Source organism: Lepus europaeus, chromosome 15 (genome assembly GCF_033115175.1).
Source record: "Lepus europaeus isolate LE1 chromosome 15, mLepTim1.pri, whole genome shotgun sequence".
Classification (NCBI taxonomy): domain Eukaryota; kingdom Metazoa; phylum Chordata; class Mammalia; order Lagomorpha; family Leporidae; genus Lepus; species Lepus europaeus.
This window is the reverse complement of record NC_084841.1, coordinates 75,973,446-75,985,173: the sequence shown is the minus strand read 5'-3', so window position 1 is coordinate 75,985,173 and position 11,728 is coordinate 75,973,446. Positions and strand designations below refer to the sequence as shown.

Here is an 11,728-nt window from a genome sequence, read left to right as displayed (position 1 = left end):
GGTAGAGTTATAGACAGTGAGAGAGAGAGAGACAAAGGTCTTCCTTCCACTGGTTCACTACCAAAATGGCCGCTACGGCTGGCGCTGTGCCAATCCGAAGCCAGGAGCCAGGTACTTCTTCCTGGTCTCCCATGCGGGTATAGAGGCCATCCTCCACTGCCTTCCCAGGCCACAGCAGAGAGCTGGACTGGAAGAGGAGCCACCAGGACTAGAACCCGACACCCATATGGGATGCTGGCACTGCAGGCGGAGGATTAACCAAGTGAGCCATGGCCCCGGCCCCAGTTCATCTTTCTAATAAACATGTTGATCTAGTCTTCCCTGTTGCCAGCAACACTCTACAAATTGGGTGGTCCTTTTCTTCATCCCTCCTCAGAGGGAAGATAACATGAAGGGCCACAGGAAGTTATGGGTCCTTAAAGTGTCCCGAACAATGTAGATCTGGTGAATCAGATCCTCTATGCAGATGATACTGGATTTACCAAGAGAGCAGGCAATCAGAGTGTTATCTGTCAAAGTAATTCACTTCGTATTGATTTTGCCATAGCCACGTTTGTAAATTAGGTCATTTACCGACTTCAGATTTGGGTACCCTCATGCAATTTATGGTTCCACAATCCTCAGCATGTTAATTGAAGCCTTGTTGAGCTTAACAAAGGTGCCATTGAAGATCCGGTGAAGGAGAAGAAGCTGCAACACTTTTAGGGCTGCGGGGCTCACACCATCGACACCTCTGATCCTGATGACTAAGCAGATACTTAGAAGCTGCCAGCTTTTCTTGCCATCCTCCCCATCTGGGCTTCAGTTCTGTACATTTGCCTGTATTCCTTGTGATAGTGCTTAGCTTTTTCATGGATTAGCTTCCTCCTTGCTTTTTGAAGCATCTTTTGGGTAAATTTCTTTCTCAGGTCCTTGATCTTCTGCTCTGCGAAATTTCTCTTAAGGGTTTCCAGCGCAGCAGGGACCTTATTCTCTCTCCAAAACCTCCGCGCAAAGGCTGCTCGCATCACACCACAGTCTGTGGTCTCCTCTGGTGTTACAGAGTGTCACAAATGTAGACATTAATCTTGTGTGACATTTTTTGCCACATGAGATAAGATTATCTTCCTGCCTATTTTTTCTAGGCCTTGGAGGGTGAGTAGACTTCATTTCAAGGTCCATCTATGTTTGTCCAATTAATAGCAGCTACCTATCTTGAGAAAGATTCTGAATTTTTGCCGAAGTCCTCTGGAAAGTATGCTGTGATCAGTTGGTAATATCTGACATAAGAATGAGACTAGAGGGGGCTGGCACTGTGGCTCAGCGGGTTAACGCCCTGGCCTGAAGTGCCGACATCCCATATGGGCACCGGTTCTAGTCCTGGCTGTTCCTCTTCCGATCCGGCTCTCTGCTGTGACCTGGGATAGCAGTAGAAGATGGCTCAAGTCCTTGGGCTCCTGCACCCATGTGGGATACCCGGAAGAAGCTCCTGGCTCCTGGCTTCGGGTTGGCACAGCTCCAGCCGTTGCAGCCACCTGGGGAGTGAACCAGCGGATGGAAGACCTCTCTCTGTGTCTCTTATCTCTCTCCATATCTCTGCCTGTCAAATAAATAAAATAAATCTTTTTAACAAAAAAGAATAGCTTAGTGCCAACCAACCACACACCTATCCTCTCTGCTGTAGGCTGTTGTGTTTAGCATTCTGTAGACATGTTGGATGGTAAATGAGCTTTGGCATTAAGTAAAACATAACAGACAAATAAAATGACTGGAATATAAAGAGTAATTTGTTCTAAAATAGGTATTTTTTAATGGATCACTCTCTACATTACTGTCTAATGCGTGAATGTGTAGACTCTTTAGCATTATCTCTGTTAGTGTTTCTGTCACCATGCTTTTATGACTTATACATTACTATTATACATTATGTCTTGACACTACTTTCTTGTCTTTGTATTAGGCACTATTACTGAAGAGCTTTGAACCACCCTGGGTAATGACAGAATATATTGGCTAAAACATTAATTATGCTTCACAACAATTGCCTGCTTAAATGAAAATGTAAAATATACGGTATGTTTATCAGATTATTATCCAGCATTTTCTTTTATTTATACCTACAGAATAAGCATAGTCAATAACAGTACTAGATTAGAAGGATGACATTCTGTTAGTCAATATCTTGCTTGTCATGTCCTGGCTCTCTTTGAGTAATACTTCTGTAACTTCATTAATATTTACCAAATGAAATCTAGTAAAAGTTACACCTTAAGTCAATTTACACTTACAGACTTTGCTTTTTGTTAAGGACATTGTCAATGTGCTGAGGCTTTTGCCTTGTGACTTGAAATCATATGACAATTTGAAACTGAACATAAAGTAAATTATTACCTCTGTTTTGGGGGTTATCACACACATTGTTGATAATCACTAAAGATTAACCCATTTGTGTTTTTCGAATTCTACAACTAAAGGAAATTTGATTGGAAATATTATAAATCCAAATTTTGCCAAAATTCTCTTTTGTGATATTTCTCTGCATGGAGATTTTAATCTATAGGAACCCATACCTTTATCTCTATAATCTGGCAGACAGACATCTCCATATGAATCTCTAATGAGTGATAAAAATTTTTAGAAAGATTTGTGGTCCTGATGTCTATGTGACATTTAGAAACTAAGCTGTCATACTATTCTTTATGATATGATTTGCAAAAAGGTTATTTGTATTTCCTATTCACAGTTTTGGGGTATATGCATTTGGATCCATGCTAGGTAATCTAAAATGAAGAAGATTTATTCATGATTATTAGCAACTCACATAGTCATTGGGAGAACTGAAGGAACATACTTGAAAAAACTAAACTCAAAGAAGTTGCTAGAATATTCTACAGGTCAACTACACTGGATTCTTGTTTTCTTAAATTTTTGTTTATTTTATTTATTAGAGAATGAGAGAGGCAGGTGTGTTTTGTGTGTGTGTGTGTGTGTGTGTGTGAGAGAGAGAGAGAGAGAGAGAGAGAGAGAGAAGAGTGAGGGAGAGAACAATAGATTTTTCATCTGCTGGTTTACTCTCAAAATGCCCTTAACAGCTAGGTCTGGGCCAGGCCAAAATAGGAGCCTGGAACTCAATCTAGGTCTCACACATTGGTGGTAGGAAAAACAGTTACTTGAGACATCACTGTTGGCTCCAGGGTGTGCATTAGCCGGAAGCTGAAATTGGAAGCAGAGCTGAGATTGGAATCCAGACATTCTGACATAGGGAGCAGGTATCCCAAATAGCATCTTAATTGCCACACCAAATGCCCACCCCATCCATCTGTGATGAATTCTTTAACAGATAAATAACAAGGAGAAAGTTATGAAGGAGGAATCTATAGATTCGAAGAAACTTAAGACTCATTACATTTTTTAAAATGGGGGCAAGATTGAACTATGGTGTCAAGGGATGCATGTGTAAGTGGTAAAATGATAATAAAACATAAGGAAAGGGGGTGTTGTAAACATTAGCTTAGTGGTTAAATTTGGAGGAATGCAGGGCTTTCTCCAAATTACATGGAGGGGATTCTAGGTGGCTTGGAAATAAATTCTATTTTATGATCTAGGTAACAGTTGTACATGAGTTCACCTTAAATAAATCATTCAGTTATTAATTTTTCTCTGTTATTTGTGTTCATATTATTTTAAAATCAAAACTTGAAAATATAATTCAAAAGGAGGCATTAATAACATGTCAGCAGTACCACCTTCTTATAGGCAACAGATTACTTTTATAAACATGTTGTATTTTCATGTATCATATTTTCATTTGAAGTTATATTAGAGAACTCGCAGATCTGAGTCAAACCTAAAAATTATTTTAACATTTATCTACAATGGCAACATACTCAGTATAATATAAGATAAAGTTTTTCCTAGATAAGAAATCAATGTGGGAGCTGGCACTGTGGCATAGCAGGTAAAGCTGTCACCTCCATTGCCGGCATCCCATATGGGTGCTGGTTCAAGTCCTGGCTGCTCAACTTCCAATCCAGCTCTCTGCTATGTCCTGGGAAAGCGGTAGAAGATGGCCCAAGTCCTTGGGCCCCTGCACCCATATAAAAGACTTAGAAGAGGCTCCTGGCTTCTGGCTTTGGATCAGCCCAGCTCTGGCCACTGCAGCCAGTTGGGGAATGAACCAGCGGATGGAACACCTATCTCTCTCTCTGCCTCTGCCTCCCTGTAACTCTGCCTTTCAAATAAATAAGTAAATAAATAAATCTTTAAAAAAAGAAATCAATGCATGTAATTCTTCTAGACAAGATGTGAAACATTAAGTATCAACAAATGGAAAGTTTAAATACACAATGGATATGAAGATGATTAATTTTCTAAAGTAGAGAAAACTTGGTCCCCATAAAATGGCGTGAATTAGAACGCTGCTTCTTCATACCTTGTAGATGTAGATAGATAACTCCCATAATGATTCATTCTCATTTTAAATCACGACAGCATAATGAAACTCTGTTGTTTTAACTTGCTCAGCATCTCTTCCCCCTTTGGTAAGATCGTCCCCTCTTGCTCACTTTCCTTTAGGGCCTTCTCCAATTCTGGTGAGTTGGTGATGAGAATGTCTTGCTTATTGACCAGGAATCAGCCCACCAGATGTTTAATCCAGGATGGATCAATCAGAGGCTTTCCCTGAAATTTTATATTTTTACTCTCAAAAAGAGATTTCTCTTTTTACTCTGTAGTCATCTGATGGATTGATAGGTGCCTAGGGAGGTGAGTTTCCTAACACTATCAGAAAAGTGGTTCTGAGAGCTAACTGGAGTGAATGAGAAACAAGAAGTTCTAAAAGCATCATTTGAGGCCCCCCCTTGAATCTGAATCCACCTCTAGCCTTATACTTCTCAGTTCTGTGAGCCAGTGAGTTTCTAATTCCTCTTCTGCTACACTAGTTTGAAGTGAGCTTCTTTTCATTTGTGTTGAAAGAGTATCTTCAAAGGGTTTCAACTACTGCAGGGAGCATAATTTTTTTTTACTTCCTTGATATTAGTTGAAAAATGTCACAAATGTCATTTATACACACAAAAATAAGACATGGAAAAATTAATATTAATCAGGCATCTGAATCTTGATTTATGAAGCTAGCCTCAGAGATCGTTGTCAGTTTTCTGGCTTGCTTTAACATTTAATAAGGACATTTGTCAAGATTAATAAATTGACCTTGCAATTGTTAATTAAGTGCTCTCTAAATGTTTCCTTCTCTTTAGCACTCAAATATTCACTTTGCAATGTATATATGATAGATGATGCAATGTTTGTTAATGACAAAAAAAGGTGTTTACCTTGATGTCAATAATATTTTTTGAAGTTTTAGATTTGGAAATTAAGCATATTTAATTAATAAAGATGCTTACTATACCTGTGGCACTCATCTATACAAAGGCCTGGTTTAGAAGGGTGATATATTCTAGCCTTTGAGCTGGTGGTGTGATAGGGTGAGAGTTTGGGAGATTCTGGGAAGGTGGTGTATGTGTGTGTGTGTTTGTGTGTGTACTATGCATGTAGAAGAATGAAATCTAATGGGGGCCAAAAGGCAGCTTCTAAATGGCCCCATTCATCCTGCCCACTAGCATTCACACCCTTGTGTAATCCTCTCCTCTTGAATGTGAGCTGAACCCAATGATTCTTGTGTAAGGAACAGAATATGGAAAAAGTGCTGGACTGTCACTTCCTATGTTAGATTACAAAAGATTGTGTCTTGTGTCTTTTCCTATTTCCTTCCTTCTTAACATTCCCTATGACACTGGTTTGTTAAATATCAATTGCTTGCTGACATTTAGCTAGATATGGAGTTTACCCCTTGTTTTGGACTGCATTTTCAAATAACCCGACTCCAAGGAAAGTGCCTCACTTGTCTGGTGTACTGGTAGGCTTTGAGCTACCAGTGTGTGTCCCAATCTAACCAAAAACATACAGGAAAGGGAATTGGGGAAGCATAACTCAGCCTAGGCAAGTTGACATATTACAAAGTTACCAGAATCACTTGGGGTATAGTTCAGTCACACATGTTGGGATAAATGAGTAAATCTTTTTCCTTAATTTGCCAATTAAGACAGTGAATTGTTTCCTTACCATCTCCTGAAACTGTTTTACAACTCTTAACAAACAATTTTTATGTTGAGAACTTCTGAAATTTACTCTCAGTATCTTAAAAGAAAATTTTTTGATTTTTAAAAATTTTAGTTTTAATTAGTTTTTTTTTTCTTTTTTTGACAGGCAGAGTGGACAGTGAGAGAGGGAGACAGAGAGAAAGGTCTTCCTTTTTTGCCATTGGTTCACCCTCCAATGGCCGCTGTGGCCGGCGCATCTCGCTGATCCGAAGCCAGGAGCCAGGTGCTTCTCCTGGTCTCCCATGGGGTGCAGGGCCCAAGCATTTGGGCCATCCTCCACTGCCTTCCCGGGCCATAGCAGAGAGCTGGCCTGGAAGAGGGGCAACCGGGACTAGAACCCAGTGTGCCAGCGCCGCAAGGTGGAGGATTAGTCTATTGAGCCGCGGCGCCAGCCTATCATCTTTATTTAAAAAAAATAATTAATTAACTTATGAGGGGATGGAGAGTGAGATAGCATTTCTCTCTACTCGTTTACTCTCTGAATGCCTGTGATGACCAGGGCTGGGCCAGGCCAACACTGGGACCTGAGGCCTGAATCCAAGTCTCCCGGGTGAATGGTAGGAGCTCAGTCACTTGAGTCATCACTCCGCCTCCCGGGATCTATCAGGAACCAGATACAGAAGTGGAGCTCAGGTATTCTGGTGTGGAATGAGGGTGTCTTAACTGCAAGGCTAAGCCATGCTTCTGGTTATATAATTGTTTTGTCCTGTGACAGAGTTCTCATCTGGATTTTCAGAGATGGGAGAGAAGGCTAATAGAAGCCCCTTAGAAATTCTTGCTCAGTTTTAAAGACTTCTTTCCATGAAGTCAGAATCCAGAAAGGGTAAAATGAGAAGTGGATAGATAGGACATCCAGGCTTCAGTAAATATTTTATTGTGTTGTTGATTGTTTGCTCATATGTTTCTTAAGAATCAAACTCTAGAGAAAGTACCCATGGAGCACAAATGGAAATGACTGGAAAGCAAGAGAGATGGTTTGGGTCTTGTTTCTAGTGTGTTTTTGGTACTTCTGATGGTACTGAATGGCAGAACAAGAAAATGTAGTCAGGAATCGGTGTTAGAACATCCTGTCTTTCTGTAGGAAGTGTGAGGGTTGAAGCAAAGGAATCCAATAGAGAGCCAACGATGAAAGGAAATGAGAAAATGCTGTCTGGCAGAGTTGCTGATAATGGGAACTAATTCAGAACTCGGAGTTAAAAGAAAGGTGTTCAATCCCTGCTGCTTCCACCTGAGTCAGCATCAGTTACCACTGTCACCCTTCCACCCTGGAGCAGCAGGGTTTCTAAAATCATTTCCAAGTCTTCAGGTTTTCGTATAACCTTGTCACCATCAGGCCAACTAGATAAAGTTGTAATGAACGTTGTGATCTTTACTAGTTTTAACATATTACTTGACATTTATTTTTTTCCTTTTGATAAAAACAAAGGTCAGTTTTCTCTCTCCTTTGATATACTTAAAAAGAATTGTTCATTTTTCTATCTCTGCCCTATATTGTTAAACCTAGTCAAAAACCACAGGACTTTGATTTTTAAAAATGTTATTAAGCAATAGGTAAGATAAAAAATACTACTATATATAGCGTTTTTTTAAAAAAAATGCTCTTATATTAGAAAAGGAATATAATCTAACATCAGTAGATAAGGAATATAGTCTCTTCAAATGTTTTTTTTGTTCAATTTTAAAATTTATTTTTGACTACTTGAAAGGCAGAGAGAAAGAGAGAGAATGAATTGATTTTCCATCCATTGGTTGAGTCTCCAAATGCCCACAACAGGTGCGCCAGGCTGAAGCCAGGAGCTTGGAATTCAGTTTAGGGTTCCTACATGGGAGGCAGAGATCCAAGCACTTGAGTCATTATCTATACCTGCTGCCCATCAGGGTACATTTGAATAGAAAGCTCAAAAAAGACTTGAACCCAGGCACTCAGTCTAATGACACTGAGGATACTGGCCTGTAATTTTCCGTGCTGTAAATTTATTTATCTTAAAGATGAAATTATTATCTGCTCTACCTGCCTTATGCGGTAATCATGGGTGTGAAGTGGTATGATGTATGTAGAATCCCATTTGAGAGACTTATCTTTCAGAGAAGGAAAAAATCACAGCTTTCTTAATGATCATTTATATAGGGCTATGATTTGCATTACAGAACTTCCTATTCAAGGCAGGGGAAAATTGACTTTTTTTAATACAAATTCTCCTGGATATTTGACAGCAGGAGATTCTGAGATGCTTTAGAGAATTCTGCTGGAATTGATGTATTGGGTATGTTTTATAAATTTTTATTTTTTTCTGAGATAGCATAAATTTTTACTAGGTAGCACAAGATTTCTTACTCTTCAGATCTCAAAAGCATTTTTGATAGAAAATATGGAACATAACGTGTTGACATGGCAAAAAGAAAAGGGCATCTTTTGTTTCCATTGTGTCAAGTGTGTGACCTTTTGAAAAGTGAGCTAAAACAAATTGGCAATGGCAGCTTCAGATTTTCACTGATCTCTCTTGAAAAACATTCTTGCAAATTGTGTCTTAGCAGAAGTGCTTTTTTTTTTAATAAAAAATGAATTATTCATGAAAAAAATCACTTCATCTCACAGTGCACCTGCTGAGAAGGTTTTGTGTTGTCTATTAAAACATATGCAAAAGCTGTGCAATTAAACCTTCAATATCAACTTTATTTTGATTTGCTAACACCTTATAATGTATCACAGGAAGGGCAATGACAAACATATATTTGTATTCATAGACAATTAAAAAACAATTAGTATCTGAAAAGGTCACTGAAAAGATCAAAGGAAGACTTGCTATGGCATTTCCATAGAAGTTGAAATGGCCAGGGACACATCCTTTCCTTTTGACTGATGCTTTTCTCCACTCCATTTGCGTCCTTCTAGTATTAGAATTAGTTCATACCTTCTGCAGCCAGATTTTACAGTGCTTTCACTGATGATAGCCTAAAGCAATAATCACAGAAGATATTCTTCTACATTTGTATTCATGAGATAGCTGGCTCTAACGGGTATCTCATTAGTTGATCAAAAGTGTGGAAATGGAATTGTAGGACCGGGAGTGTAAAAACTGAACATTTTTTATGTTGAAGACTTCAACATTCTCAGGTCTTTTCATTTTTAAGATCAACACAGTTAAAATGCTGGTGAAGTTCACTACAAAGCATATTCCTATAAAAACAATTCTCATCCATAAATACCTTTTTCTTTTGCAGTGGGTAGAACACAAACTCAAAACTTTATGTATTTTTGTCATCTCTTAGGCTTGTGTAACAAAATCATTTCTCTGATGCATGTCAATATAAAAGTTATGTTTTTATATACGAGTTTTTGTTTTATTTGCCTTATAGACATTCATTCATTCATTCGTTCAGCAAATGTTTTTAGTTAGTATATTGGATTCTAGTGGTGCAGAGATAAAAGTGGATTCCTGCCTTTGAGAAGTGTAAGATTAGTGGAGGAGACAGACATGTAATCTTATAGTTATATTGAATTCGAGGTAAGTGCATTGACTGATGTGTGCCAAAGGTGCTTGGAGAACTTAGATATGGGACATCTAACACTTCCAGGTGTTGGAGAAAAACCAGTGAAGACTCTCCTGAGAAAGTATTACTTGAGGGTATCTTGAAAGTTGAGAGAAAGTCAGCTATGTAATAAGGAGGAAGAAGGTATTCTAAGGAAAATTAACAAAACAGCACGTTCAGGAAATTGAACATGGGGCATATAGGGAGATGGTGTGAGACATGATCAGGAGCCAGAGTCAGTAGTATCTGATACATTTTAACTCTTAACCTGAAGGTCATGGGGGATTTTTGACTGACAGGCAGTCAGAACTAGAATCTTGAATGTAGAGCAATTAGGGGGTTAGATTAGAGGAGGAGATACCAGAGGCAAGGAAATTACAGTAGTTATTAAAATATGATATGATAACTGCCCACATTGGATTAGCATCAAGCAGGGTAATGAAAAGGGGATACACTTGAAATTTATTTGGAAGTAGTATCAACAGGACAGGATGACCAGCTAGACTGGTTAAGGAGTGTTGGTGAGGGAGATAGCAGTTTTATTCACGACGGTATCCCTAGAAGGAAGACCAGACAACTGAGCCATGCCTGTCTTTGTCAGGCAGTTGTGTGGTACTATACAGTCAAAGCTGTCTCATCAGCAAATCACAAAAGTGGACAGAATACTGAACTGTACTTTGAGAAGACCTAAGTTTTATTCCTAGTTCTTGAAACAGCGGAAACACATCTGTATGCCAATTAAAGGCTCTGAACCTTAACTTTCAGTGGAAAATATTGTTTAAAATTAGGCTACATGGTCTTTAGAAATATTTCAACAGTTAGGACATCTCTGTTTTTCTGATGCCCACATCCTATATTGAGATGCCAGTTTGAGTCCTGGATCTACCAGGTCAATTTGACTTGAATGAAATGCACATAGGTTCTATTTTGTCTTAGCCATTGGGGGCAACCTTGCACAATCCTTTGTTCTTTATATATCCCTTCCTTTTCTAGAATTTGAATTTAGAATTTTTTTTTTATCAGTAGCTTTCTTTTCAGTATACCCTGATTCTGAAAGTGATTTTATGTTGTAAAAACAGTAATCTCCAAACTGCGAGAAATTCACCCTCACCTCCCACCTACCACATACCTGACACCTGGCTTTTCCAGTCAAGCCAATGTATATTCACTGTAATGGTAAAGGAAAATTTACTGTCATGGAATATGTATGTTATGACTAGTATTTGACCATTTGGGAACTCTTCCCAAGATCCATGTAAAGTCACCAGGCCTCATATTGTGACCTAAATAAACCTTATATTAACATACTAACCTGTTTATTTCCATTGATATAATGAATGGATTATTATTATTTTTTTTACAGGTAGAGATATAGACAGTGAGAGAGAGAGAGAGAGAGACAGAGAGAAAGGTCTTCCTTCCACTGGTTCACTCCCCTAATGGCCACTACAGCTGGTACTGTGCCAATCCGAAGCCAGGAGCCACGTGCTTCTTCCTGGTCTTCCATGTGGGTGCAGGAGCCCAAGCACCTGGGCCATCCTCCACTGCCCTCCCGGGCCACAGCAGAGAGCTGGACTGGAAGAGGAGCCACCGGGACTAGAACCCGGCGCTCATAAGGGATGCTGGTGCTGCAGGTGGAGGATTAACCAAGTGAGCCACGGCGCCAGCCATGAATGGATTCTAAACACATACATTGTCAAATTACTTTCATTTTTTACTGATATTCCACCGCTTTATAACTTAAGGCTGTAATTTAATTTCAAGATTTGCGTGCATAAGGCACATCAGTAAACAACTAAGTTGCTCTCTAAGTGTAACAGCGACCTATGTCTTGACTTCTTTTTGTTCCTATTGGCACTCTACTTGTCCAGATACTTATTCTTTCTCACTTGGACCATCACAATAGCTTCATTACCGATCCTGCTGCCTCTTTCCTATAGAATATGTCCTTTTTATCAGTTGCTAAAAGGATGTCCTGGAGGCACAGACAAACCCTAACCTGTGATTCTCCTTCAGAAGCATTGCTCTTCCTTGTGCTTATAAATGAAGTTCATACTCCT

The 11,728-nt window shown here is 39.1% G+C and overlaps 1 pseudogene; it reads right to left on the bottom strand.

The window, feature by feature from the left end:
- Nucleotides 1-254: 254 nt before the first annotated feature.
- On the bottom strand, nucleotides 255-971 carry LOC133774325 (large ribosomal subunit protein uL30-like; annotated as a pseudogene).
- Nucleotides 972-11,728: the final 10,757 nt, after the last annotated feature.